The sequence below is a fragment of the Lepisma saccharinum genome, chromosome 2, assembly GCF_977018435.1.
Source record: "Lepisma saccharinum chromosome 2, izLepSacc3.1, whole genome shotgun sequence".
Classification (NCBI taxonomy): domain Eukaryota; kingdom Metazoa; phylum Arthropoda; class Insecta; order Zygentoma; family Lepismatidae; genus Lepisma; species Lepisma saccharinum.
Window position 1 is genome coordinate 175,669,514 of NC_139230.1, and position 27,925 is coordinate 175,697,438.

At 36.1% G+C, this 27,925-nt stretch overlaps 1 protein-coding gene across 1 annotated transcript in view; it reads right to left on the minus strand.

Moving 5' to 3' along the window:
* Window positions 1–27,925, minus strand: part of mGluR (metabotropic Glutamate Receptor) — a 658,640-nt gene that overhangs the window by 578,152 nt on the left and 52,563 nt on the right. The window contains exon 2 of the mRNA XM_083117726.1: window positions 3,545–3,582. The gene's annotated coding sequence lies outside the window, so the exon portion shown is untranslated. The remainder of the gene's footprint in view (window positions 1–3,544; window positions 3,583–27,925) is intronic.

Genomic DNA, 27,925 nt, shown 5'->3' on the forward strand with positions numbered 1-27,925 from the left:
CGTAAGCAAAGTTTTCCGGTTCAAGGCCAGGCTTGAGCATGGATATTCATTCGTATCTCATTGGCTATCAATTTCAGTTAATAATCTTTCATCCTCATCGTCTCAATTAACCAAAAGTGGCAGAAAAGGAATGCTGAATAATAAATTTGCAAATTCCAATTGCTTCCTGGTTTGTTAAATTTGACCCTTAACGGCTAAATTCAAATTTTAATAAGCTAGAGATACTGAATGCAAATAATATATCTTATTAAATGTATGTGACATGTTGGCATATTGTCACACTCACAATATAATATTATCCCCACATACTTCAAATGTCGTGCATATTTGAAAAACTGGTCCCGTAAAAGATCATTCACTTTGCATGTTGAGAAGTCTTTTATCATCACGGAAAGTAATCTCATATTGTCTCGCAGAAAATGGTTAGAGAAAATATATAACTTCTTCGGAAAAATAGAAGCTGTCTTTCTACTAAGTTAAGGCCAAGCAAAAGATGAATGAAGGTACCACGAAGTGGTTCCGTGAAATGAGAGACACAGACCAGGGCGATTTTTTGCATGATCGTCAAAGACATAAAACATATATCATCTGTTCACATATTTTACGAGGGAGAATCACAATAACTTCTGGTCTCTTAATATGTTGCATGCATGAAACTGGCCATGGCTTGCGTCCACTAAGTGTTCACGTTCCCGCATATTGCAGTAAGAATCCTAAAGTGTTTTGATTAGACACGCGGGAGAGAAAAAAATATGAACAGTCATATCCATGAACCATAGATTCATTTTTTATACGAGACAATTCTCTCCATTTACTACTTCCTGGTAATACTAGGATACTACTGTATAAAGAAGGGGATTGAACCGGACAACAAATTTTAAAGTCAAATCCTGATTTAAAAATATCCCAGATTTTCGCTTCAAAATATCGTGTAAATATGTACTTCCTTAAAATAACGATACTTCGGATTGTGTATGTATGTTTACGAAGAGGGGACTTTACCTGGATGTAAAATGTTGGATGCATTAATAGTAATTGAAATAAATCTTTAGTCACAGAAACACCCACCATAGTAATAACATCTGAAGAACGAAAGAGAAATACATTTTGTAGAAATTTGAAAAAGAAGCATAACTTTTAAGTTAATTTCAAGTGTAATTTTAATTTTCCTTCATTTGAAAGCATATGTTATGCTTCTTCTCTTAATCACGTATATTCCGCCATGAAATTTATTTTTCTTACCCTGCAGTCTAGTTATTTCGTATACAATTTTTTGCTTCTGAAGAGCTTAGACATACGAAGGTAGAGGGTACAAATTGGTTTCCAAGATAGTGTACGAAGAGCTACTGATATTGGGAAAATGTGGGCAAAGTTGCATGGCGAATTCTAGTTTGCGGTCGAGCTGTGATAATTTCCTCTTGATATATTCTGGACAGCATAAATTAAGTATCAGATGTTTCTACTTCAGCATCTAGATATGTTTGGTTTAGGGCCTCCCCGAATGGCGCAGTGGTAGCGTCGTCGCCTTGAAATCAAGGGGTCACGGGTTCTATACCTTGTGGAGGCACATAGTGGTTCGGATTCCATTTAAAACTGTAGGTCTAGTCCCGTTTAGCCTTACTGTGCATAAAGTGGAATTAAAACACCAGCTCAATGAATCTTGAACCTAGGGTTCTGGTTCGAATCTAGGCTATAGCATGAATGTTTGATCTTGGATATTTGTTGTTTTCTTTCATCCTTTTCGTCTAACAAACATGTGTCCTCATCGACATAAACACATAAAAGATACAAAAGGGATGTTAAGATAACAAATGAAAAGTTACTAATGCATTCTTTGCTATTGGAATACAACGTATATGTCTTCTTGAATCGAAATCTGAATTTGTTATTCGTCCCGCTATAATTTGGCCCTTCATAATGGAAAAAAATATGCAAGATACAGACTCATGGTTATTGAGTTTTCCCAATAGAATATATCCAGCGAATACCAAACAGTATTCTAATTTTACACTGACATTAGTTGCCCTAGCAAATATAACCAGAGATCCTTCAGGCTGTATCATTTACTCCAGTATTTATGCGACCGTATCGCTGTAGATTCAGCTTTTTCATAGGAATGCAAATATTCTATCCCTCTGTATTCTTAATTCTTGAGGGATTCGCATCTAAATCATCAGTTTTTTAATGCTTTCTTTGAAGATTTATACACAACTAAACCTTTCAAATGTTTTCTTTGGGCTAAAATTCAATGCGTGCATGCGATTTGGTTTGCTTGACGTTAGTGTTGTATATAAATTTAATTAGTTTATATAAATAAATTTCACATATTTGAAAACATTTATTTCAAAGCAATATGCATGTAAAAATATTAAAATTCATCAGGATGTTGTTTGTTTGAGAATATAATCAACTTAAGATGATTTCATGGGCAGAATTAATATATTTATGTTTGGTGGGAAATGGGTTTGCTGATAACAACGACGACTCTGATGTCGAAATTGTTTGAAGACAATGTTTGCAGTATCTCGCTTGTTGAGTACATAGTGGCTACGCAAAGTTACACAACCGTTGTTGACTTGCAATTTTCAGACTTTTTACGTTATCTTTCCTAACCAATTAGAGTACAGGCATCTTTGCGTTATGCATAAAAAATCCAGGTATTGTGAAAATATAATCTGCATTTAATTGATACGGTGTTGTAACAGACTACACGGGTTGAGATTTTACATTATTCTCATGCTTGTAGCATTAATAAATACCATCTAGTATTACGATTTCACAAGGATACTATGAAATACTGTGAACTTCAATATTTCGGATTTTAATTTTGAAGAATATGAATAATGAATTGATGAATTAGATGACCGGACCAACACAAACCAACTGAATGCCGCATCAAGAATTCGCACATACGATTCCGAACTTTATATCATGTTACGTAACCACTTCACCACAGAGATCATCAACAATTTGTATATTTGTACTCGTTCCATAACACAAAGAAAAATCCTTTAACGAAGGAAGACAAAGGAGATTCGTCTGTGTAGGTTCTATGTATATCAGAAGTGATTTTATGACTTCGTTCAGTATGAATAGCTTGTTCATTCATACGTTTCTCTTAGTGATTTCTATATTCTATTTCACTTTTATCTTATTTTCTCATCATAACCAAATAGCATTAATCATTTATCACGTAAACATTTAATTAGAAAGAACAAGTTTTTGTCAACTTCAGAGCTGGATAAACATTCTCTTTGGTTAACTACCACGATTTGTACCTGTTTTATATTATCTCAAGATAAATATTAACTTGTGTTTATATGTTTACCTGTATTGCGATTGAAAAGAGACTGGATACTGAAAAGTAAAATTTTATTCACAAAGCCAGAATATGCCCAATCAGTGCTTCCGCTAGGATAAGCATTGCAACCACCTCAAATAAATCCTAATTACTGATAATGTTCATCATTAAATTTTGTTTTAATCACAAGTAGAGAGGTAAAAGATAGACGTAGTACATGTAAATGTAAATTCTTCTACTTACCTTTTGTTCTTCTTAGAAGTATGACAAAGTTGAAAGATCTGTAAAGAGAAGCATATCATTATTATATGCAACTTCCAGTAAATCGTACAAAACCTATACAAATCGACCCATTGTGCAAATGATGATATCTTTGGGTCTGAATCAATGTCCAAAAGTATCATTTCAAAATCAAAATTCCAGCCAGTACTTTTTCAGTCTAAATATCTTTAAAAAATTGTGAATTTTCATTACTTTTGCACCAATATTTATTTTCATATTTTGATTATCCCATGTGTGAACTCTAGATATCTTGCAGTCTTGTAGATTGATATGTTACAGTTCTTGTGGAATAGTTATGTATTATAAGTACAAGTTTAGTCACTTGGTTTTCCTGATTTCGGTAATTTTTATTTTACAATTACTACATATGTAAATTGCCTCTATATGGCAATTCCAGGATGCAAGGAATTCTCTGAAGGCTGTCAAATATTAACCTTGCTCTTGGACTCACAGCCAGTAAAATTTTCTAGTATATGTGATTGTCCTCTCGTTAATTTTATATTCATCACCACCATTAATCCTCATCTTTGTAATTAGTTGAAAGTGGCAGAAAAGCGAAGGAAAATAAAAGAAATCAACAAAATCAAATCAATTGTATGGCTACTCCATATCTCCCACGGTACACAATTGTTGCTCGGAATGTGTAAAAAAACAAAAAAACTCACATTTAATGTTATCTCCAAGTGCCTTGAATTTGGAACTTACAAATCAAAAAAATTAGCGTTGCACTATAAATGTATCCATGTAGGCTACGTTTCAACAAGAAAGTGTAAGCACTTCTAAATTATGAAATATCTTATTTTTAGCTAATAGCCTACTTCCCGCTGTTATGTTGCTGTAATCTTTGATATATCAAGATCTTTTTACTTGCTTTTCGTACATGATATTCAGCAGCAAAGACACGTTGCAAGGAGATGGATAACATTTTATGAGAACAATCTTTGGCATTAAATTTGTCTGTTACTAAACATCCAAATCCCGTAGTAACACGGAAAATATTTGCAAGAAGTCACATTTAGTCATGTAAGGCAACGTAGCAGGCTGCCGTATTCCATGCTGTGTGAAAGCCGAACAATTTGGATCATGGGAGCCAAAATAAAGATTATAATGACTGGTAGACGCCATTAAGGCCAACTCTTTTCAGAGGGTTAGAAAGAATGGAAGAAAGCCAAAAACTGTGTTTTCGTTTTTATGGAAGCTACATTGTTCTTTGTTCTCTACATCTTTAATGTTTGCTGCCGTTGATGTGTCACAAGAGGCGAGTTCTCTCTGTCGAATAAATGGTTATGCATACTCTGTCCCGTCTATCTCTGGAGCAAGCAATCGAAATCAAGTCTCTGCGCAAGTAGTGACGCGAGACGGTTCCCCCAGTGAACACGTGAGAGGGAACTGGATTGCGTGGGGCGGGGGGGTTGACTGCAGTTATCAGCCTTCTCAGCAGCGTCTACCTCTTCCTCCCTTCTCTACCGCTATCCGCGACCTTGCTCCACAGATTTCAGGGATAGAGTATAGTATTTCTCTGAGAACGTTAGGGTGTTTTGGTTCTTGCTGAAGAAATCAAGCATGTGTCTTCACTGCAATCGGTAGCCAGTATCATCAGCTCCATCCTTCTTTTCACCATGAAAGATTCTTCTTCTTTTTAGTAAGCTGGCCATGTTGTCTTCTCTGTTGATTTAACTCTTTTGTTCCCTCTGATTTATTTTCCTCCCTTGTGAGTGACAGATCTTATTCTCTTCTTTCTTTTAGTTTTACAGGGAAAATTTTACGACGTCACGAATGGTCTCTCTCTCTCAGTTCATGCTTGGTACCTTCTTCCGCGTATCTGCCTATCTGCAGAAAACCCGGAGGAAGAAAATGTAAGATTTCGTTGCTTCAGCAATTGGAATTTCATAATTTGGTGAAAGAAATCATCCCACATGGAAAAAGGAGATATCAATTGATTGTTGGTCACACTTGGCGAAGAATTGATTGATTGTTTCAGTTAGTTTATTTTACGTTTCTGTCACTTGTGGCTAATCGCGAAGAACTTGGCGAAGAACAATCTTACATTGCGGTTTAGGTTAATGATGCCTGGGTACACATATTACTTGATTGATTGACTTGGCGTTTTAAGCAAACTTTTATGCACAGTAAGGCTAATTGGGACTGGACCTACAGTTTAAAGTGCGATCCGAACCGCTATGTGCCTCCACCGGGTATCGAACCGGAGACACCTCGATTACAAGGCGACGATGCTACCACTGCACCATCGGGGAGTCCTCACATATTACTTGCATAATGATTGATTGATTGATTGATTGAATTGGTGTTTTAAGTCCACTTTATGCGTAAGTAAGGCTAATCGGGACTGGACCTACAGTTAAAAGTGAGATCCGAACCACTATGTGCCTCCACCGGGTATCGAACCAACGACGCTACCACTACGCCATCGGAGAGTCCTCATATATTACTTGCATAATGCTTTGACACCTTCCAAAAACCTTAGCTTCATCACAAAATGTTTCTGCAACAATTAAAAATGTCGATGTACAATAACCGGTAATAAAAATTGGACACCTGTATCCTGAAATACAGGCTTCTCTGCAATGCGTTATGTGTGTTGCATACCTCTAAGGTGACGGCTGGATTTGTTATTGAATGGTTGCTATTGAAATTGTCTCATTACTTTAGAGTTAGGCAACACACATAACGCATTACAGTGAAACAAGTATTTTAGGATATTACTGTTCCGTTTTTAATGCCGGTGACTGTACTTACGGTAGAATCTGAGAGGAACTCCGTTTTACCTACAGAACTATTTTATGTGTAGTGTCTGTGACGCTAAGAGTTTAGGAGGTCCAGTAGCTTTATCAATTGATATTAGTTGTGTTCTCGTATCAGAATGGGTAAAAATTATTTCTATACGAGTACTTCTGTGGAGATCTGTTTGATACCAAGAGGGACGGTTCTGGAAAAAAAACGCGCTGAGAGAAAGACACTGAACAATCAATATATTCGTTCATTAATGAACTTCAAATTTTAAGACTCAATCTCAGAACCATGTATGATATATTTACGATTTGCATAGAAAGGTGTTGTCGAGAACTGTAAATCATATAGGTCACACTGACACAAATGGCAGCTTTAGAAATCACTGTGGGCTCCTGCGTAGCCAAATTGTCTGACATCTCGCCTTTGGTGCAAGAGGTCCTGAGTTCGATCACCGGTAGAATTTCCAAAATGTTAATATTAATCCAGCATCCTGAGTAAAACTAGAGTCCATCTTGAGATAAATAGTAGCGCACTCCGGTATAGAGAGTCAAATAGTTAAGAGGATAGGGCACCCTGCACTCATCACGCGTCAGCTCAACAAAAAGCCGATTGACACGTCTTGGACCTCAGAGGGCTGTTGCGCTCATCATCAGTTTTTATTTTGGATGTCGCTTGGAGCCTATCCTGTTACGTACTGATGAACATTTTTGCAGATGTTCCAGCTCTCTACAGAAATTTCTTATCAATAATGATATTTGACACTCCACAATGTGAGATCAAATTGCATTTTCCAACTACAATTTCATGATAAAGAAAACTTATCTTCCAAGAGTTGATAAAAGAGTGTCCATGTACTGAAAGAAGTCATTTTTGGGATTATTCCTCTACAATTGTAAGCACAATATAATATTATTCTCTGTTAAAAGAGTCAGTGCTGTCGCTGAAATGGCAACTTAACCTAGATTGCATTTTCATCAATATGTGCCGGAAGCACTTCGTATATTCTTTTCAAAGTTTCTGGGAATTTCAATTTCCAAAGGAAACAAATTTTGTATAGCCTCCAGATATTTGTAAAATTGAAAAACATCACTGTCGTTTCGTTTTACAAAGTCCTATTGTGTTGCTCATATTTCCCCTTTCACGTAACACGCATTTCAGCTAAATTTTGAAGATCAAATTACACGTTTTTTTCGTGCTAAAGTATGGTAAATTTTAATTAGCTTTCTGTTTCTCAGAGTAATAATACATTGTAATATGTACCTGGAAATCCCAGCAACTGTTTTAAGAATGAACCCTTAGAAATGAGACACGATAATGATTTTTAAGATACAGAATTTCAGCATATTCATGCAACATACATAGATATTCGCAATGTTCATGGCAGAACCGGTTGTGTTATGGCATGGTGGTGAGAGTGGCTTATTCGAAAATTGACACTTCAATTGAAAGATGAGGAAGAGAAAAGATATGAGGCGACCACGAGTGCAATGAGATTGTGAGACAATCTTTGCCAACCTTTGGACTTATGTAGGCTGCTCAATAAATTAAACTTCGTCCTATCTCGAACAACATGAAGACTGTTTAAAGCCACAGTAGATAAATCTGAGCGAACTGATACTTATAATCTGACAGATATTATGTCTATTTTGAACATCCAGCCACCAAACACTTCTATTGCATAAAATTAGCAATGCTACAATTAAAAGCGAATTTTTAATTAATCAATTTAATTTTTCATGTACCAAGATAACCAATCTGCAATGTAAAACTCTTTCACAATCCAACTACAAGGTTCTTGCTTCTCAAGGCTAACACCAAATGTTGACATTTTCTTGCCGGAACACATTTTCCGATAATCGTTAGCAAAATATGTGTATTTTTAACTTGTGCCATCTCGCGTTTTTTTAGTTTTGTTGTTGTTGTTGTTGTTACTACAGGTTGCAATTTCAGTATATAAATGACCCTTTAGTATCTGAAACTTGGAGAAAACAAACTATTGTTTGCTTTCAGATAAATTAAAATTTATATTTCCTAGTCAGATAAGTTTTTCAGTTTATAGTCGGATCATATAATAAGGAAAATCGACAGAGGTGTAACACGTGATGATAGGTATTCTTCAGTCGTCCTCTTCCTGTCTGCAATAGTTCCAGTGTTTCAGTTTCTAGAGTACATTGGTAAGCGTAAGTGTATCTTTGTATCAAAAGAGATACATGTATTACGTATTTACCTATAGCAGATCAATGTTTACACTTACAACGTTTACCACTTTTAGTCCTCAAATATTTCCGGCAATACGATAAACCAATACCAGCACTGACAACATAAATTAAGTTTAGAATATGGCCTGTGAAATCAAAAAAGTTTGCGGTGACTAAGAATTGTAAGATTGATTGATTGATTTTGTTTATTTTACTTCGCGTTTTGTGCCTCTTGGCTAATTTGTAAAGATGGGAATGAGTGATGAAATGATGAAATTGATGAATGGACATTCACAAACAACCAAGCCCGAGCGGGATTCGAACCCGGGACCCTTGGCGTCGCAGCGCGATGTGCTAACCACTTTTTTATTATTTGTAAAAGGAATACCCTTATTCGGCACTATGCTCATTCATTCACACATTCGTACTCTTTCACACATGTCAATTTCCACTTTATTCACATTGTTTCTCATTATTCGGACGAACACAAACATCCAAGCCCGAGCGGGATTCGAACCCGGGATCCCTAGCGTTACAGCGCGATGAGATAACCACTCGGCCACAGGGTCCGGCTAAGAATTCTAAGAATTTAACGGACTATTTATAACCAGTAGTATCGTATTCCTTTATAAAATTGTCAGCGTATTCTTAGTTCTCCAAACTAATCTCATATTTCTTCATCTGCTTTCCATGTGATATTCTTATTCAAGTTCGTTTCCTTGGGAAACTGACTCCGTAAATATATATTCCATTCATATACTATACCATTCACAATACTTTTCAATGTTTTCAGGTGTTGAGTTCTTTCTCGGAAGTCTTATTATTTGTACATGATTGTGACTTTTCTTCATTACCACATTGGGATATTGTTAGTCTTACTATCTCAGTTATTCTGCAATCTTTATCATTGATCATATAGTAATAGTAATATTAGTAATCAGTAGTACTATTAGGGTTTAAAGAGAAATCGCAAAGTTCCTCATTTTTGTTTCTTCATGTAACTATTCTCAGCACTTGTTTTCGAACAATGGTAATAACGTATATTTATAGAATACACCAGGTATAATTACAGATTTGTGTGCTTATGCAACCTTATTTCTTATTATATAAACAAAATAAATATTACTAAATTAATAATGTTAATAAATAAATAAGTTAATAAAACTAAAGGTTAAAACCTGGTTTATTTGTATTTCGTTTCCTTTAAGTATATAAAATTCTAATTGTTTTCTAGATACTATCTACATTTGTCAGGTTTTGGAGTAATTTCCGCCATTTATTTCCGTTTGTCATCTCATTTCCCTGTCAATTTAAGCTAACTTCTAAAAAATGCCATCTCCGAAAGCAAGTGAATGTTCAATAAGCATTGCATCCCCAGAACTGAAGTTTCAAATTTAAATCCATTTTTCTGTGAAAAGCCCTCCCCGATGACGTAGTGGTAGCGTCGTCGCCTTCTAATCAAGGGGTCCTGGGTTTGATACAAGGTGGAGGCACATAGAGGTTCGGATCCCACTTTAAACTGTAGGTTCAGTTCCGATTAGCCTTATTGTGCACAAATTGGACTTAAAACACCAACTCAATCAATCAAACTAATTTTTCTGTGGAAAGAATTATGACTTCATTTTACAAGAATGTAACTTTGAATCAATGTTGGTTCTCTCTTAATAGATGTAAATTGTATTGCTTCCAAAGATATATTATGACTTTAAACTGAAATTCACACACTGTTACATTTATTGGTTCCATGCACTTCCATAAGCTGGTTAAAAGTAAGAAAACGATGATTCCTTCCAAATTTTGTAAACAATTCAACGATCAGCCACGTTTGTGAATAACAAATTCTTAAGGTATAAAATGACGTGAAGATCTAGAGTAACGTAGATAGATGAACAAAGCTGTTCTGATAAAGGATATGACGATTGGCTTGCTTTCACTAATTTACATGCATTTTTTTAAAAAAATCTACGTTAATTACTTGTAGGTACCGAATTTAGTTCTTTTTACAATATAAACATTTCGTGAGAAGTAAAGTTCAAAAAGTTATATTCTCCAAATACCTCACCAAATCATATTATGGTTGATTTCAGTTCATAAACAGTTTTAATACACAAAATAATCCATTTCAGACGCTAACAAGTAATGTCCTTGTATGATCACTAGATGCTTGCATTTCCTACAAGAAATATTCCACGTGTTTATGTCAGACCAAGGCCATGTTAGGGAAACGTTGCGAGTCTTGAATGAATTTACTGTAGCTCCTCACTCATGAGATTTTTCTCTCGGGCCAACAAGGGGCGATCCGAAACTGAAGGGGAGAGGGAGGGAAAGAGGGGGAAGGAGAAGATTCTTGGTGGAACGCCCACAATTCATGGATGACAATGCATGTATTCCCTCAATAGCCTCTGGAGAAGACAATGTACACAATAGGTTTACATACTTACCTGTGAGCTGTTTTGTTGAAATCTGAGGACTGCGCTGGAACAGAATTCCCTTGCTAGTTTAATGGCAACAAAGTAATTGTATTCTCGTGCATGGCAGCTACGTTCATATACCCCATAAACAATGACTCTCGGAGAGTATATCTACTCAACTTTAAAAATTGCTTGAAAGCAAGCACTGCTTCATGTGCGTGAGTGTACCTCATGACATCTTCAACAATACCACCAAAGCGATTCTCCTGATCTCGAAATATCATTATTTTATTTAAGCTTATAGAGTGTTCTGGTATTTTACTTAACATTTCTCATTTATAAGAGTGTAAAATGAATGAATCAATCAGTGATTTTGCAGAGTATTTCTCAATCCTGAATTTCCATATGTGAAAGCATTTATGCATACACTTGATCTCATGACCTCTATAACATTCTGCACAATTATACAATCTTACGCAATTAGAACTAGCAGATCATTACCCTACTACATACATACATGCACAAGTACAATTTTAATTGTCTCTGCACATTTATTTTATCATTGCAATTTCCCCTATAACGTAGCACGTACTGAAACATATCCACCAGATTATAATGAAGAATGGTATAGATTTTAAATAATACAGAGAGAATTCTTATTCTCTCTAATTTGTGAAAAAATATAAATATGCTGACCAAGGCAGTAATTTATTTTATTAAAAACATAAACTAAACGTAACGTTTCAACCTTCTAGCAAGGTCTTCATCAGACTCTGTATCAAGTACAAAAGTAACAAGATACCAAAAACAGGGCATTATATACACAAAACATTACTCCCTCCAGACTAATAGAAAGTTGTTTTGGAACTTTCTAGCAGGTGGCTTTCACTATACTTTCACCTAAAAGGCGAAAAATATATACTTTCATATAGAATGTGGATTGGGCTTTATATATCATGCTCTTTTTCCTTCATTTTCTTCCTTCTCCTCTCCTCTTTCTCTCTTGTCCTTTCCACTCTTTCTAACACTTTCTTCCATTCTTTGTTTAACTTCAGTCCCCCATTCCAGTTCATTGTGTCTTCTTCACCTTTCTTCTCTATTTCCTTGGATTCCTTCCATTTTCTCACTAGCATTCTCTTCTCCCTTCCTATCTGCTTAGCCTCATCCCACTCTATGTCATGTCCTGTTTCTCTCGTGTGTTTAAATATCGCATTTCTCTCTCTCTTAAGTCGTACATCATCCCTATGTTGTTTCAACCTATCTTTCAGTCTCTTTTTCGTTTCTCCTATGTACACACTCTGACATTCTTTACATTTTACTTCGTAGATAATCCCTTCCTCTTCCTCTTCTCTGTTTTCCTTTATCTTGTTTGCATTCTTCGCTATTCCTAAGATGCTTCTCCCTCCCTTCCTGTAAGTTTTAATGCCCACTTTCCTAAGCACTTTGCATATCTTTTCTGTGGTCTCCCCCATACTCCTTATTCCAAACCACCTCTCTTTTTCTTTCTCTTCATCTTTTTCTTTATCTTCCAATTCTCCCCTTCCTCTTTTCTTCCTTCTTCTGTTTATGTCCAGTCTATCCTGCTTCTCATAGCCATTCTTTTCCAGCTCTTTCCATAGGCTATTTATTTTGCCTTCTTTTTCACATTCCTTCGTGCATATTTTCGTTATTCTGTCCTCCATATTCTTTATGAAATTTCTTTTTGTCACCTCACTTACATCACTTCTTTTGTGGCAGAATACCCCTGCTGCACACTTCTTCTGATGCCAAGCGGTTTCAATTTCTTCTCCTCTCTTCCTTTTCATCAATATATCAAGGTAGCTTAACTTGCCTTCTTCTTCTATTTCAAGTTCCAATAAAATCCCTCTTTCTTCATCTTGTATTTCTTTGGCAAAAATGTCAAGCTGCCTCTTTGTTCCCTTCCATATGCCAAAACAATCGTCCACATATCTGCAAAACAAAATTATTTTGTCACCTCCTTTTTCTATCACTTTCTTTTCCCATTCATTCATAACCAATTCAGCCAATGCTGGGCTTAGGCTAGAACCTATATTCAGTCCTTCACTCATTAACATTATTTTATCTCCCATTATACTGTAACCGTTATTCCAAATGGTTTCCAGCGCCTTCACTACCCTTTCACTATCCCATTCTCCTATAATTTCCTTTCCCATTCTCTTTTTAATAATGTCCAAAACGTGTTCCCTCTTGATGCTTGGGAACATACTTTTTACATCTAAGCTAAACATTGTCGTCTTCATCTCATTTAACTTAAGTCCTTTTATGAGGTCTACTACTTGCTCACTGTTCTTAACTGCTCTGCTTTCTTGCTGTGTTACTAACACTTCAATAACTTTCTTTAATTTCTTTTCCAAGGGTTCCAAAATATTGTTTCTGCAATTCATTACTGGTCTTAACTTTATCTCCTCTTTGTGTATCTTTGGAAAGCCCTTCAAACTTGGTAGTCTTCCTGTCTCCTTTATGCATTTCTTGAATCCACTCCTCCTACAGTCTTGTATGACCCTTTCTTTTATAGTTTGTTCTTCTTCTGTTCCACAAATCTCCTCATATCCATTTCCTTTTAGGTCTTCAAACTTCCTCTCGTACCATTCTCTTTCCATCACCACAATTGCTCCTCCTTTATCTGCCTGCTCTATCACCACATCATAAGGGCAAGAAGAAAGACGATAAAAATAATAAAGGAGAACCTTAAAGTATTGAAAAAGCTATTGAAGATGGTCTCACCATTTTTACGAGAGAATATACATTTTACGAAATGAAAAGCTGGCAGGAGAAATTTAGAGAGAAAATAAAAATAAAGTTGAAAAAGAAGGGTGAGGGACTAGGATGGAAAGAAGAAAGGGGAGAAGAGGAAGAAGAAGAGGATACCAGAAGAAGAGTTGTGGTAATAGGGAACGTTGACCTATCAAAAGAAGAGGAAACTTTTTTAAAACTAGGAAGAGGTTTCAAAGTTAAAGAAAGAAATGTAGATTATGAGGAAGTTATATATGACATTGAAGAAGCAGTACTCCATATAAAAGAAGAACCAGCTAGAGACAAGATTAGAAGAAGAACAGCAGCCATACTGAAGAAAGAAATGGGAAAACAAAGAAAAGTAGATAATTTGAGTCAGAAAGAAAGGGAAGGGATAAAGAAAATCAAGAAAAGAAATGATGTGGTGATAGAGCAGGCAGATAAAGGAGGAGCAATAGTGGTGATGGAAAGAGAATGTTACGAGAGGAAGTTTGAAGACCTAAAAGGAAATGGATATGAGGAGATTTGTGGAACAGAAGAAGAACAAACTATAAAAGAAAGGGTCATACAAGACTTTAGGAGGAGTGGATTCAAGAAATGCATAAAGGAGACAGGAAGACTACCAAGTTTGAAGGGCTTTCCAAAGATACACAAAGAGGAGATAAAGTTAAGACCAGTAATGAATTGCAGAAACAATATTTTGGAACCCTTGGAAAAGAAATTAAAGAAAGTTATTGAAGTGTTAGTAACACAGCAAGAAAGCAGAGCAGTTAAGAACAGTGAGCAAGTAGTAGACCTCATAAAAGGACTTGTTGTTGTTGTTGAGTTGGTGTTTTAAGTCCACTTTATGCACAGTATGGCTAATCGGGACTGGACCTACAGTTTAAAGTGGGATCCGAACCACTTGTGCCTCCACGAGTGTCGAACCCGGGACCCCTTGATTACAAGGCAACGACGCTACCACTGCGCCATGGGGGAGGCCCTCTCATAAAAGGACTTAAGTTAAATGAGATGAAGACGACAATGTTTAGCTTAGATGTAAAAAGTATGTTCCCAAGCATCAAGAGGGAACACGTTTTGGACATTATTAAAAAGAGAATGGGAAAGGAAATTATAGGAGAATGGGATAGTGAAAGGGTAGTGAAGGCGCTGGAAACCATTTGGAATAACGGTTACAGTATAATGGGAGATAAAATAATGTTAATGAGTGAAGGACTGAATATAGGTTCTAGCCTAAGCCCAGCATTGGCTGAATTGGTTATGAATGAATGGGAAAAGAAAGTGATAGAAAAAGGAGGTGACAAAATAATTTTGTTTTGCAGATATGTGGACGATTGTTTTGGCATATGGAAGGGAACAAAGAGGCAGCTTGACATTTTTGCCAAAGAAATACAAGATGAAGAAAGAGGGATTTTATTGGAACTTGAAATAGAAGAAGAAGGCAAGTTAAGCTACCTTGATATATTGATGAAAAGGAAGAGAGGAGAAGAAATTGAAACCGCTTGGCATCAGAAGAAGTGTGCAGCAGGGGTATTCTGCCACAAAAGAAGTGATGTAAGTGAGGTGACAAAAAGAAATTTCATAAAGAATATGGAGGACAGAATAACGAAAATATGCACGAAGGAATGTGAAAAAGAAGGCAAAATAAATAGCCTATGGAAAGAGCTGGAAAAGAATGGCTATGAGAAGCAGGATAGACTGGACATAAACAGAAGAAGGAAGAAAAGAGGAAGGGGAGAATTGGAAGATAAAGAAAAAGATGAAGAGAAAGAAAAAGAGAGGTGGTTTGGAATAAGGAGTATGGGGGAGACCACAGAAAAGATATGCAAAGTGCTTAGGAAAGTGGGCATTAAAACTTACAGGAAGGGAGGGAGAAGCATCTTAGGAATAGCGAAGAATGCAAACAAGATAAAGGAAAACAGAGAAGAGGAAGAGGAAGGGATTATCTACGAAGTAAAATGTAAAGAATGTCAGAGTGTGTACATAGGAGAAACGAAAAAGAGACTGAAAGATAGGTTGAAACAACATAGGGATGATGTACGACTTAAGAGAGAGAGAAATGCGATATTTAAACACACGAGAGAAACAGGACATGACATAGAGTGGGATGAGGCTAAGCAGATAGGAAGGGAGAAGAGAATGCTAGTGAGAAAATGGAAGGAATCCAAGGAAATAGAGAAGAAAGGTGAAGAAGACACAATGAACTGGAATGGGGGACTGAAGTTAAACAAAGAATGGAAGAAAGTGTTAGAAAGAGTGGAAAGGACAAGAGAGAAAGAGGAGAGGAGAAGGAAGAAAATGAAGGAAAAAGAGCATGATATATAAAGCCCAATCCACATTCTATATGAAAGTATATATTTTTCGCCTTTTAGGTGAAAGTATAGTGAAAGCCACCTGCTAGAAAGTTCCAAAACAACTTTCTATTAGTCTGGAGGGAGTAATGTTTTGTGTATATAATGCCCTGTTTTTGGTATCTTGTTACTTTTGTACTTGATACAGAGTCTGATGAAGACCTTGCTAGAAGGTTGAAACGTTACGTTTAGTTTATGTTTTTAATAAAATAAATTACTGCCTTGGTCAGCATATTTATATTTTTTCATAATAATGGAAACAAGGCTTAATGGTGTTATAATCTCTAATTTGATTTAAAAGATCAAGAATTTCTTCTTTAACAACATTATAATAATTTTTGATGTGAATAAGTCACGATTCTACTTATCGATTGAGGTAAAAACTTATTAATTTATGTAATAAATCTTGGCTTTCAAATAGTTAATATCCTTTTACATGAAAAAGGTGACAACAAGTCCACATTGAAGCTTCTTTTATTACGATCATCAACATTACAGGAGCATATTGAGGATCAAAATTGCTAGTTTTTTCTCTAGAATTATCTTTAAAAATACTTTGGTTACGCAGGAGATATTTTAATGCGAATGTATTTAATTCGTACATCGTAGACTACGTGGAAACAGGAAAAGAATCAGGAAACATAACTGATAATTCAAGACAGTTTCTTGCAATTACTGTATATCTATTTCACTTCATTATGATACATTACATGAACAATAATCTCATAGCGTACAGGGTATAATATTGGTTATAATTTACATATTATTAAGATTATGATCAAGCAAAAGGCTATTGTATTGATTTCATTTTATATGGAAAGTAACGGAGTGGTGCGAAAATATAATTCAGGACAAATACCTAAAAAAAATCTTCGTAAACTCTTCACCATATTCTTCTTTTAAAATAATATTCTCATTGTAGTGTTCACACTAGTCAAACCATTAGGCAGTGTAATTTCAAGTAAATAATATATTAAATAGTGAAAAATCAGAAGAAGTGTAAGAGAAATTCCCGTGCTAAAGAATGCTGTGATGGCAACTACTAATGAAAATTATAGTTCATTTATGGATGATTCTCTGTTGACCAAATATTTTGTCCTAATTTTGAAATATAATAGGACAGACCAAGGCTTATGCAAATGTTCTACTTTTTGTCAACAGATCCTTCCCCAGTCTTGTGTTTCCCCTCAGCGTTTGCTTTAGAAAACTCAAAAAACAAACGGAGCACACTAACTTAATTAGTAAGTCATGTTGAAATCAGCAGAGAAATTCTCGCTCATAAACAGGAAAATTCAGTGTGCTTTTTCGCTGAAAAAGAAAAGATTAAAAGTTTTATCATGGCGACTTGAAACTAGAACTAATGGTATGTAATGTAATTACTTCTGGTGGAATCGGAAATGTATATTTGTTCTTCAAGTTACTATTCTTATAATTAAGAGGAAAGTTTTACAAATGTGCTTCTTCTGTCAAATATTTGTGCATAAATATTGTGTTCACTGTGGCCGCTGCAAGAAAATGTGTTTTTCATTACCGTGTATTATAGGCAATGTATATATAGATGAGAGGAAGATGAGGAAGGGAAACAAAACGAGTGTACTTTTCGCTTATTCGAGTGTATTTTAATCATTCATTAGGCCTATTTTAATGACTTATCATGTATAATTTAATGTATATATCATTCATATTTTATTGTACCTCTTATTGTATTTCGTATTTCTTTTGTACAGTCACATCTTTATCATTCAATCTTATATTATAAATTTATGACTTTTTTGTATTTATATGTATACGTACTGCTGTACTAAGGCCAGCCAGCTGTTTTTCGGCAGGATAATACTTGCATAAATAAATAAATAAAGATCACTATTCTTAAACTTGCTAATGAGAATAATAATTGAGTAGGAAAACAAAAAAACATATGAGGACACTTGTCGAATGTTTGACCAAATCCCCCCTCTCTTTCTCTAATATTTCTTTAACTATATACCAAAAATAACGAATTTTTTTCTCTCTGAAAGGAGTTAGAAAATTGAAAAGAAGTTTATAAATATGTTAATGTCCAACAATATTTTATAACTTACACACAATTCCCGATCTATTTAATTATTTCACTTTCTCCATTATTATTTCATACGCTTTTTGTGCATTAGTGTACTTAAATGGATATATATAGCTATGTATGCATAAATGCAAAGCTCCCAAATAATAGTTCATATATTTTTCACAAATTTTAATTTAATGAGCATTACTTTAAATAACACTCAAACGGCTCACATATTCAGCTATAGCATTTGATGAATATTCTCATAATCATTTAATTCTTGTTAAAAAAGTTCAAGATTTAAATAAGATATGAACAATTTGAACGAGCCCTTTTGAATTTCTAACTGTGAGAGATCCTCTTTAATACATTAATTGAGTGATTTCCGCCAGAGGCTGACTGGTGCATCCCAATTAAATATCTCTGTACCCCTAATATTGCATTTCATTATTAGAACCGGTTCTGTATAAAATCATAAATACCCTAATATTACTAAGTAGTTGTATCCTATGGTGAGTAACAATATAAAATTCCTTCACCTATTTTATAAAGTTTTGCACTTATATCGGTCAACGCTAAGCAAATTGAGGACTAAAAGTGGTAATCGTTGTAAGTACCAAAAGCGAAAGTGTTGGGAAATCGCATCGTTCAGCACATCTGCCCGTAAGAACGTTCACACTAGTGACCTCTTTACACGCCCTTTGAACTACTTAGAGGGCTACCAGCCACATTTCACGTTTACCACATTATAAAGCATTGCACATTTCACAGTTTAACGTTAAAAACGGTGTTTGAATTATTGTGGCACTTACAGCGTTTACCAATTTAGTCTTCAATTACGTATTATTCCGTAGAAATGAAACAAAACCTTCGTAATGTGTATTCAAAAACTTGAAACATAAACTCACACCCAAGCTACCTACCTTAAAGATTTAACATTTTTGAAATCGTCATCAAGACACCTGACGTTCTTCAGCAGTTTCTTTCCTTATTTTATTCAACGTCTATTTAAGAGAGGTTGAATCTCTTGAAGAATTTCGAAATTGAATAGACAGTAAAGGACTTACAAAATAACTATTATACAGGGTGTAAGGTCTGAAACCATTGGTGCTTACATTTTCTGGGTGACATGTTTCCTGGATGCTGGAGTGAGAGAAGGGTAGGGCACCACGGTCACCGGATCTAAACTTCATGAACTTTGTCATTTGTGGATTTTGAAATCTGAGGTATATGGAGTAAAAATCTTCGATCTGGATCATCTGCGGGTAAGGACAGGAGTGGCCACCCCACCCCCCAAGGCCAATGGCGTGTCCCCCCAAATCAGCTTTACTTAACACTATACTTTATATGTCCCTCCTCCTAAACAGGGGTGTTCATCTCACACAAGACCTTGGACGCATTACTACCAAAATCCTTTGTCATAATCCTCCCAAAATAGTTTGAATGAGTACGTAATAATTGATTTGTATTTGAATAAACTGTTCATATTCTTTAATGCATGATATTCAACTTGACGTCATCACGGAATGCACTTTGGGAAGAAACAGAATGAAGTCGGGCAAACAGATTTGCACGTGTTAAGAAAAGCGTATGAGAAGCCATCTTACAGCGAGAAAAATTTGCGATATTCTATAAGAACACATTCCTCAATGATAATCACATCGGCAGAATCATACGGACAATGCTTACCCGGCATGTTTTCAACGCTGGATGTGATCTGTTTGCCCGAAATATGGCGGCAGAGCGTGATTTTGCGCAATGAATAGTGGGGAAAGTTGTTCGCTGAATATCATCAATTGTTCTGATTTTCTAAATAACGGAAAACTAGCACACTCATAGCTTAAATGCTTAAGTTAATCTTAAATCTCAAATGCAAATTACATAAATATGCATTTATACTGTGTTTGTATGTTGAGGATAAGATTTTAAAAACCCACAATTTGAGTATTTAACACGAATTGCAATATAAATTAAGATAGAAAATTCGACCCGGACAAACCAAATAACGTGCTGCAGTTGTCTGTTAACCAAAACTAGCTTGTTCGTGTAACCGATTCAATTATTGTTACACAGAAACTGCTAGAAATTCCTAAGGACGGGGCGAGAATATAGTAAGGTGCATCCTTCAAAGAACTCGCTCCCTCTGCCTGGGTAAATATAATTACTTTAGCAGTCCATAGGAATAATTACATGGATTTTATCTTAAGTGCAAATTTCCCTTACTAAAGTAAAATTGTCCTGCGACAAGATGTTAGAAATGCGAATTCTGTTTTATCGAGTAATGTTCAAGTTGTTACTATGAAGTGCACTTAGTATACAACTATTACAGCATACAAGTAATCATTAATACAATAATATTGTTAACAGAACTGCATCATCGAAATGACACACCGGCTTTAAATAAGCAGTACACCAACACTAAGCATTCTGTTTTAGGAAATTATATTATTAATCAATATCGAGAATATCATTTAAGTCTTGTAATGCAGAAATATTTACTAGCACCTCATCAAAACACGAAGCACGCGTTTTGTAACGCATTATTGCGAACGAAGCGAGAAAGAAAATTTTTACTTCAATTTATCTACGGGGATACAAGAATATTAATTTAATGAGGGTGTCATTACTTTCATAGGATCCTGCGATATTTACTTTTCCAGCTTCTATTTTCGCACGTTTGCACCGAGAACGTCTGCATATCATGTCGCTAAATATCGTCCCCAAAATATAATGTTCGAATCCTCCCCCACTACAGAAATACCTTTACAATCTAAGGAACCCCCAACCTCAAATTTAAGACTCAATCCTTCCACCAAAATTTCAATGCAAATTTTAGACTTACTGTTGATATTGAAAAGTGAATACTTCCCCCTCCAAAAAGAAAATTCTCAGTCTCCACACCAGAATTTCCGGAATATAACACAATAGTTGGTTATCCTCCAACATTTAATTCCCAATCCCCGCTAAATAAAATCCCCGCCATAAGTCACCCACCATAATTCACGTGTCAATTTAAGGCCTAATATATTAGAGTTGGATCTTGCCCCCCTCGCCGACAATACATATCACCTGTTACAATTCCGTTGGCAATCTACAAATTGCTATTTATATAACAGCAATGGTTAATTTATAACGTAATTAAACTTTTGCCCAATGCTGTACTATTCCCTCAGTCAAATTCCCATTACAATCCCTCCTACATGTGGGCACCCCTTCCCTTAAATACTTCCTTTTCTTCTTCAAATAAATGCCTCCTCGATGGCGCAGGGGTAGCGTCATCGCCTTGCAATCAAGGGATCGCGGATTCGATACCCGGTGGAGGCACATAGTAGTTCGGATCCCACTTAAACTGTAGTTCCAGTCCCGATCAGGCTTTCTGTGTATAAAGTGGACTTAAAACAACAAATGAATCAATCAATCTTCAAATGGATTAAATATGGTGCACCTAAAGTGTGAACTTCTTTTACATATATTTTAGAAATATATATACATGTTTAATTTTATATTCTTTTAAGGCAAAATCCCACCCAAAAAAAATTCGATGGCACAGTCTGGGCCATAATCTCCCTTGTGGCACCCCTTAAGGCTCGGCTGGACCTTTGGCATGCAAATGGGCGATTTTTTTCAAATATTCCTCTCCATTCGAAAAACGTCTTGGATATTTCAAAATATGAAACATTACATCAGCTTAGAATTCCTTCTAGAGCATTGACGTGAATTTTCATGTAGTTTTCTTTCACTGTTGTCTAGATATTATCAATAGTTTTGTGATTACATAAGTCTATTAAACTGCTTCGAATCCTCGCATTTTGAAGAAGATTCAAGGAAGTGTATTGAGACTTGTGGCGTACATGTGGAGATCATCAGTTCTCCAATTACTTCCATACTTTATGGTCACCTTGTTCAGTAACTAAATTCCCTTCTATATGCTTCACAAATAACCGAAATACAATTATATTTAGTATAGTTCTTAATCCCACTGTATCTAGGCACTGAAAATATGCACATCTGAAAATATACATATTGAATTCAGTAATGAATCGAAATATAATATAAGATGTGCAAGTCTCTTAGTATCCAATTTTTAGCAGAAAAAGATAAGTACCCAGCGAAAACTGAGCCAGAAGTAGAATATTTCAATAAGTAGAAATAACATTATGTGTGGTCATGTGCATTTAATATAGTAGTTTGAGTACGGTTATAAAACAGATTACCTAAAGCGTGTGAATATTATTTTAGTTCAACATAATGCAATCCATTGAAAAGGCTCCTGAGAGACGTAAATCGAATTCTGGTTGCTTTCATTCAACCTTCTTCTCGGTTACGGGCTTCTGAATTCGTTCCGTCTGGAGGATTACAAAAAAAAGATACAAAAAAAGTGTTTCGTCGTTTACAGATACAGTATAACCGTTCCTCACCCCATCCACTTTACGTCTCTATCTTCGAAACATCCACCAAAAGAAGCTGCATCGTGCTTTGAATTTCCAATAGCCATATTACTCTTCCGTGTCCAGCAAGGCAGGAACCTTTTATGAGTTGTCGTTAGTGGATAGCAGGGATGCTGGGATCTGGAGCAGCGCTTCCTTGTCGCGAGTTGTGACGATTCAGCGGAGCATGAAAGACGCATCCCCCAAAAGACATAGGTCATCATTAAATTTGACTCTTTAAGAATCGTTCTGCACTCGCAGCTTGAGTTTGGTAAATAGCTGTAAAAATGTAACTGCTGAGAAAAAAAACTATATCAGACTCGAGAGCAAAATAACATCAGGGGAAACTCTGAAGATACGAAAAGATATATTGGGTAGTAAGTCACATCAAGGAATCAACATCTTTGTAAAAGTTCCAGCTTTTTTGAGCAAATTTCTCTATCATTAATTCCATTTATAAAATCTTCACGGGGACAAGACGTAATATATCTTACATGAATACTGAACAAAAGTCAACAATCGTATTAGAGAGGAATGCTACGAAAGACGGATTATACCAATCTCTAGCAATGAGTGTACATTTCTAGACAACTAACATTTCTTTATATTTGTCTACCAGGGAGAGAAGGTTATATTTATCGTAAGAAATTATTTAAATCCCTTAGATTTATGAGTTTCGAGTTTGTTTAATATAAACGTTTGTAGCATATTCTTCCTAATTTATGATTAACAGTATTCAAAATGAAACCCAAGGCTGTAGGTGAACGTGGGGTAAAAAGGTAAAGTGCTCCCCCGTGCTTAGCACCACGCCATGAAGGCGTATAGGGGGTGTGGGGGTAATGCCCCACACTTTCTTGATCCGGTCGTGAGTGGGAATGAGGTGATCAGCATCATGCCCCTGACCGCCTTTACCCCCTAGGGTTTCCACAGGTACCCATGTCATTCGACGCTGGGTGGGCGCCGGGGCCGCTTCCAACGTTAAAGTTCCCGGATTTGAACCGGCCGGGGATCGAACCCGGGACCTCTAGCATGGTAGTCAGACGCGTTACCTACTTATTTTTTATTTTCTTTTTTATTTATTTATTTATTTTTAAAAGGAAAGCCCCCTATGCGGAAGCTTCTCCCATCACACTTCATTCACTCATATCATTTCATTCATATTTCAATTTTAGGACTTTTCAGGACAGACAATCACAAACATCCATGTCCGAGCCAGGATTCGAACCCGGGACCCCTGGCGTCGTAGCGCGATGTGCTAACCACTCCGCCACAGGGGCCGACAGCTGAGCCACCGCGGCCACTTTGAACGTGGGGTAAGACGGAATATCGGTGTTTATTTTTCCACCACGTGGATATATCAGACGGATTATTTTTAAAAATGTGATCAATAGAAACTAACCGTTGTTTCGGCAGCTGCTGATTTCAGCTGACGGGGTACTACTTCATTTTACCCTGCATTTTATGTAGACACTATACTACTCTGGTTTTACCATTGAGTTCAGTATTAACGTCCATTGTTATGGTCGGCTACAACAACATATTTTGGTGCTGTTCGTTACTCCACAAGTACAATGGACACATAAGTATTGCGCAGGCATAGGCAGTGAGGATTAACACGCTGTTCATGTCTGATTTTTATGCGAGAAATAAGTACATGTGGATTATTTACCATTCTCTTAACTAGCACTAAACATGTCATACTTTGAATACTAATTTCTACTGTCAATTCCGATTTTGATCCAGAGACGATAAAATGCTCTCTCAGTTGAGGTTTTATAACGATCACAATTCTATTCCAATAAACTTGAAAAATTGGAAAACCGATCCAATTATATTTAGTTCACGTATGAAGTTGAAAATACCGTTCTGTCTCAACTACTTAAACGAATAAAATGGACTATCATCATACTCTGGAATATTTTGTAAGCATAGCAGCCTTCGAGATTTGATTTGTTAGAGCTTTTGTTTTCCAAGTAGAGTTAACACGACCAATGAAAAATTTGGAGTATTGTCTTAAGTTGGGAGCATTCAGTGGCGTGTCCAATGGTGGGGTTGGTGGGGGCCAACATTTGGCCCAGTATTCCTAAAGAAAGAAAGTCAAAGGCAGGAAAAGATCGCACTGACTACTAAAAAGAGTATATCTAAACCCTCTCTTTCGAAAATCCTGGGCACGCGATTGGGTGCATAACTTCTAAAATTATGTACGCTTGAGGTTAGTAAGTTTAGTAATTGCAGCAAGTTGGTTTCCATTTGTTATTTTTTACAAATATTTGAGTAGGTGATTCATTTTTCAAATAATGCCCTTCTGCTATTGAAGCACAATTTTTTACAGACAATATTCCATTTAGGTTGAAGTCACTAGGATTTTGAATTCCTTAGAATGCACTGAAATAATTAGTAAAGTAGATAAAACTTTCATAGGTTTTATGATAGCTTACACGTACAACTTAGAATCCAATATATTTCGAATTCCACAAGTCAGGAAAATCAAATATTTTTATTCATGTTGACCCAGCATCATGAAGATAATGAGGAGCGACTTTGAATATATTGTAAGGTGCTTCAGCCTAGAAAGTCGGGTAAGAGAAGCGATGGGACTTGAATAGCTGACCACATGTTTTCAGTGAAAAGTCCGTTTTGCAGGTCCTGACCCTGGAAAGGATCTTACACCACCGAGTTTAGAATTTTTATAATAGTTATCATGCTAATATAATAACATTTTGTAGTTGTTATATATTAAAACACATGAATTTCCGTTATTTTATGTCGCTTTTCTACACCTTTCCATATTTATCAAGTCACTGAGGATGAATGATGAATTGATGAATGTGTTCGTTTTCGCATCTAATAAGTTCATGAATTTAACGTTCAACCTAATCATTACGATAAATCTACAGTATGTAGAAAAGAAACCGGCAATAAGGTAGTAAAATCGATACAAAATATAATTTAACAACTTCTGTCACATATACTTTCCATAAATTACATGCATGTGAGCCAAGATAATTTTTTTTGATTTGATTTCATTTGTCTTATTTTACTTCGCCTTTCTGCCCCTTTTGTCCAATCGCGAACGTAAGATGAATGGAGATAAGATGAAATGGATGAACGGACATATACGGTATGGGCCAAAATATACAGTACTGAAACTCGCGCATCTCGAACATGTGGTTGCGTTTGTCGACGGGACATAGCTCCAGCTGCACGTGTTCGCAGTAGTGAAAAGGAAGTTGTGTTGTGCAGTTGTTGTTGGAAATGGGTCTCTCGACGGAGGAAAAAGTATTCATAGTTGAGCATTATTTCCGCTCACACGGAAGCGGTCGTGAAGGTGGAGCGAGTTTGAAAAAGATGACTGGTCTATATGCGACCCAAATGACAATCGTCCACTCCACATGCTCTAACCTAACTTAACCTTAGGTTCCCTGACAGTTATGCAACCCAAAAGGCAAGATTGCTATTTGGGTTGCATATAGACCAGTCACTATATCGTAACGAACTGTGAATGCGAACTTAGAATGATACGATATTGTAACATGTCTTATACTTTTGTTCATCTTTTCATTTCAGTACTGTATATTTTGGCGCATACCGTACATAGAAAACAGAACACAAGCCCCACATAGAATTATTTGTACTGGCTGCGCGTTCAGACGCCAGAGCCTCGTTAGTTTGCAGAATGCAGTCCAGGCTGTACTGCGTGGACTTGAGGTTGACCTTTTGGTGTCTTCAGAAAGAGCCATCTCTTACACCCCAAGAAAAATTCTTTTCTTTTAAATCTCTGTAACGTTTATTTAATTACTCGAATTTGGTTACCATGCGAGTATTCATGATTTACAAAAGTCTCCGCCATATTTCCTTTACACACATCGGAATGTAATAGCAAATATGCTCACTCGACTTCACCCACTTTGTTTTCCCTTGAAATTTGAATAGGACCTTGGACGCTAAATTTGACATGAAGGAGAAAATGAACATCCAAAGCACACACACATACACGTCGAAGTTGCGAGCTTGGGTGGCAAGGGAAACATTTATGAAGGGGAAAGGAAAGGAACAGATTATACATGGGTCATCACACAAGAGGAAATGAACTTGTAATCAACGATACCTGAAGCTTGTTTTCCTTACATTATTCTCCTCATAACTTTAAACTGAAATTGTTTGGTGCTTCCACAACTATGTAAGCACAAAAGTGAAAATGAAGACATACATGTTTCATTATGGCTGGATCTTTGTTTCTTCTCATTGTAATGCAGATGCTACCTTTCCGGAATGAAATTATTAAAGTCTCTCAAGAATAATAACGTAGTGAATAAAATCTTCTTCTATCAATAGCATAGAGTATAGTTGGCTTTAATGTAATAGCCATATTTATGTACTTCTTATTTGGAAATGAAAATAGTTCCGGGCTCGATACCCGGTGCACACATAGTGGGTCGGATCCCACATAGCTCTAGCCCCAACTCAAACTCAAAAACTCAAATAATATTCAACTAAGTGAGTATAAATGACAGAGCGATTTTGAAAAAATAACTGGCAGTATTCCTTGAAGTATTCCTTCCTATTTTTCAGTTAATCAAAATTACATTCTAAATTTTTATTTGGCTTTCATGCAGTGCTTTCGTATTTGACACATGATTTGAACATCTCCTTAATTCTGCAAAGAAAGATTGTATTTTGACAATAATATTTTCCGGAGACAAGTAGCCGAACAGCATTGTTGAAAACAAGCTAATGGAAATCACTCGAGGACACCGAAAACGGCATCTGCAGACTGTGTCCATGTGCACTGTAACGAATTCGTTAGATTAATTGATTGATTGATTTTCTTTATTTTACTTCGCTTCTTGGGACACTTTTGGCTAATTTGCAAAGATGGGGATGAGTGATGATATGATGAAATTGATAAATGGACAATCAACATCCATGCCCAGGCCAAGATTTGAACCCAGGACACAGGTTCGATACTCGGTGGAGGCACATAGGGGTTCGGATCCCACTTTAAGCTGTAGGTCCAGTCCCAATTAGCCTTACTGTGCATAAAGTGGACTTAAAACACCAACTCAATCAATCAATCAATCGAACCCAGGAGAATTTACTAGAGTTGGAAAATATTGACATGTATATCTGGACACAATCGTATCTTAAAGTAAGACAACAAAGTAAAGATGACTAATGTCTGTCAAGAGGGATTTCATTGGTGAAGTGTAATCAGCGCGTCGAGTCCCATCACCGCCATTTTCTGACTTTCGAGACCGCAGTAATATTGCCGAAGCAAGGGAAAGACATTGTATATTTAAACTTTGCCGTTCATCCAATCCGAAACCAAAAGCATTTCAAGTCCAGTTTCTACTATAATTTTCAGACTCATCAAATTTTTTTTTTTGGACTGAGCTGTATCATACGAGA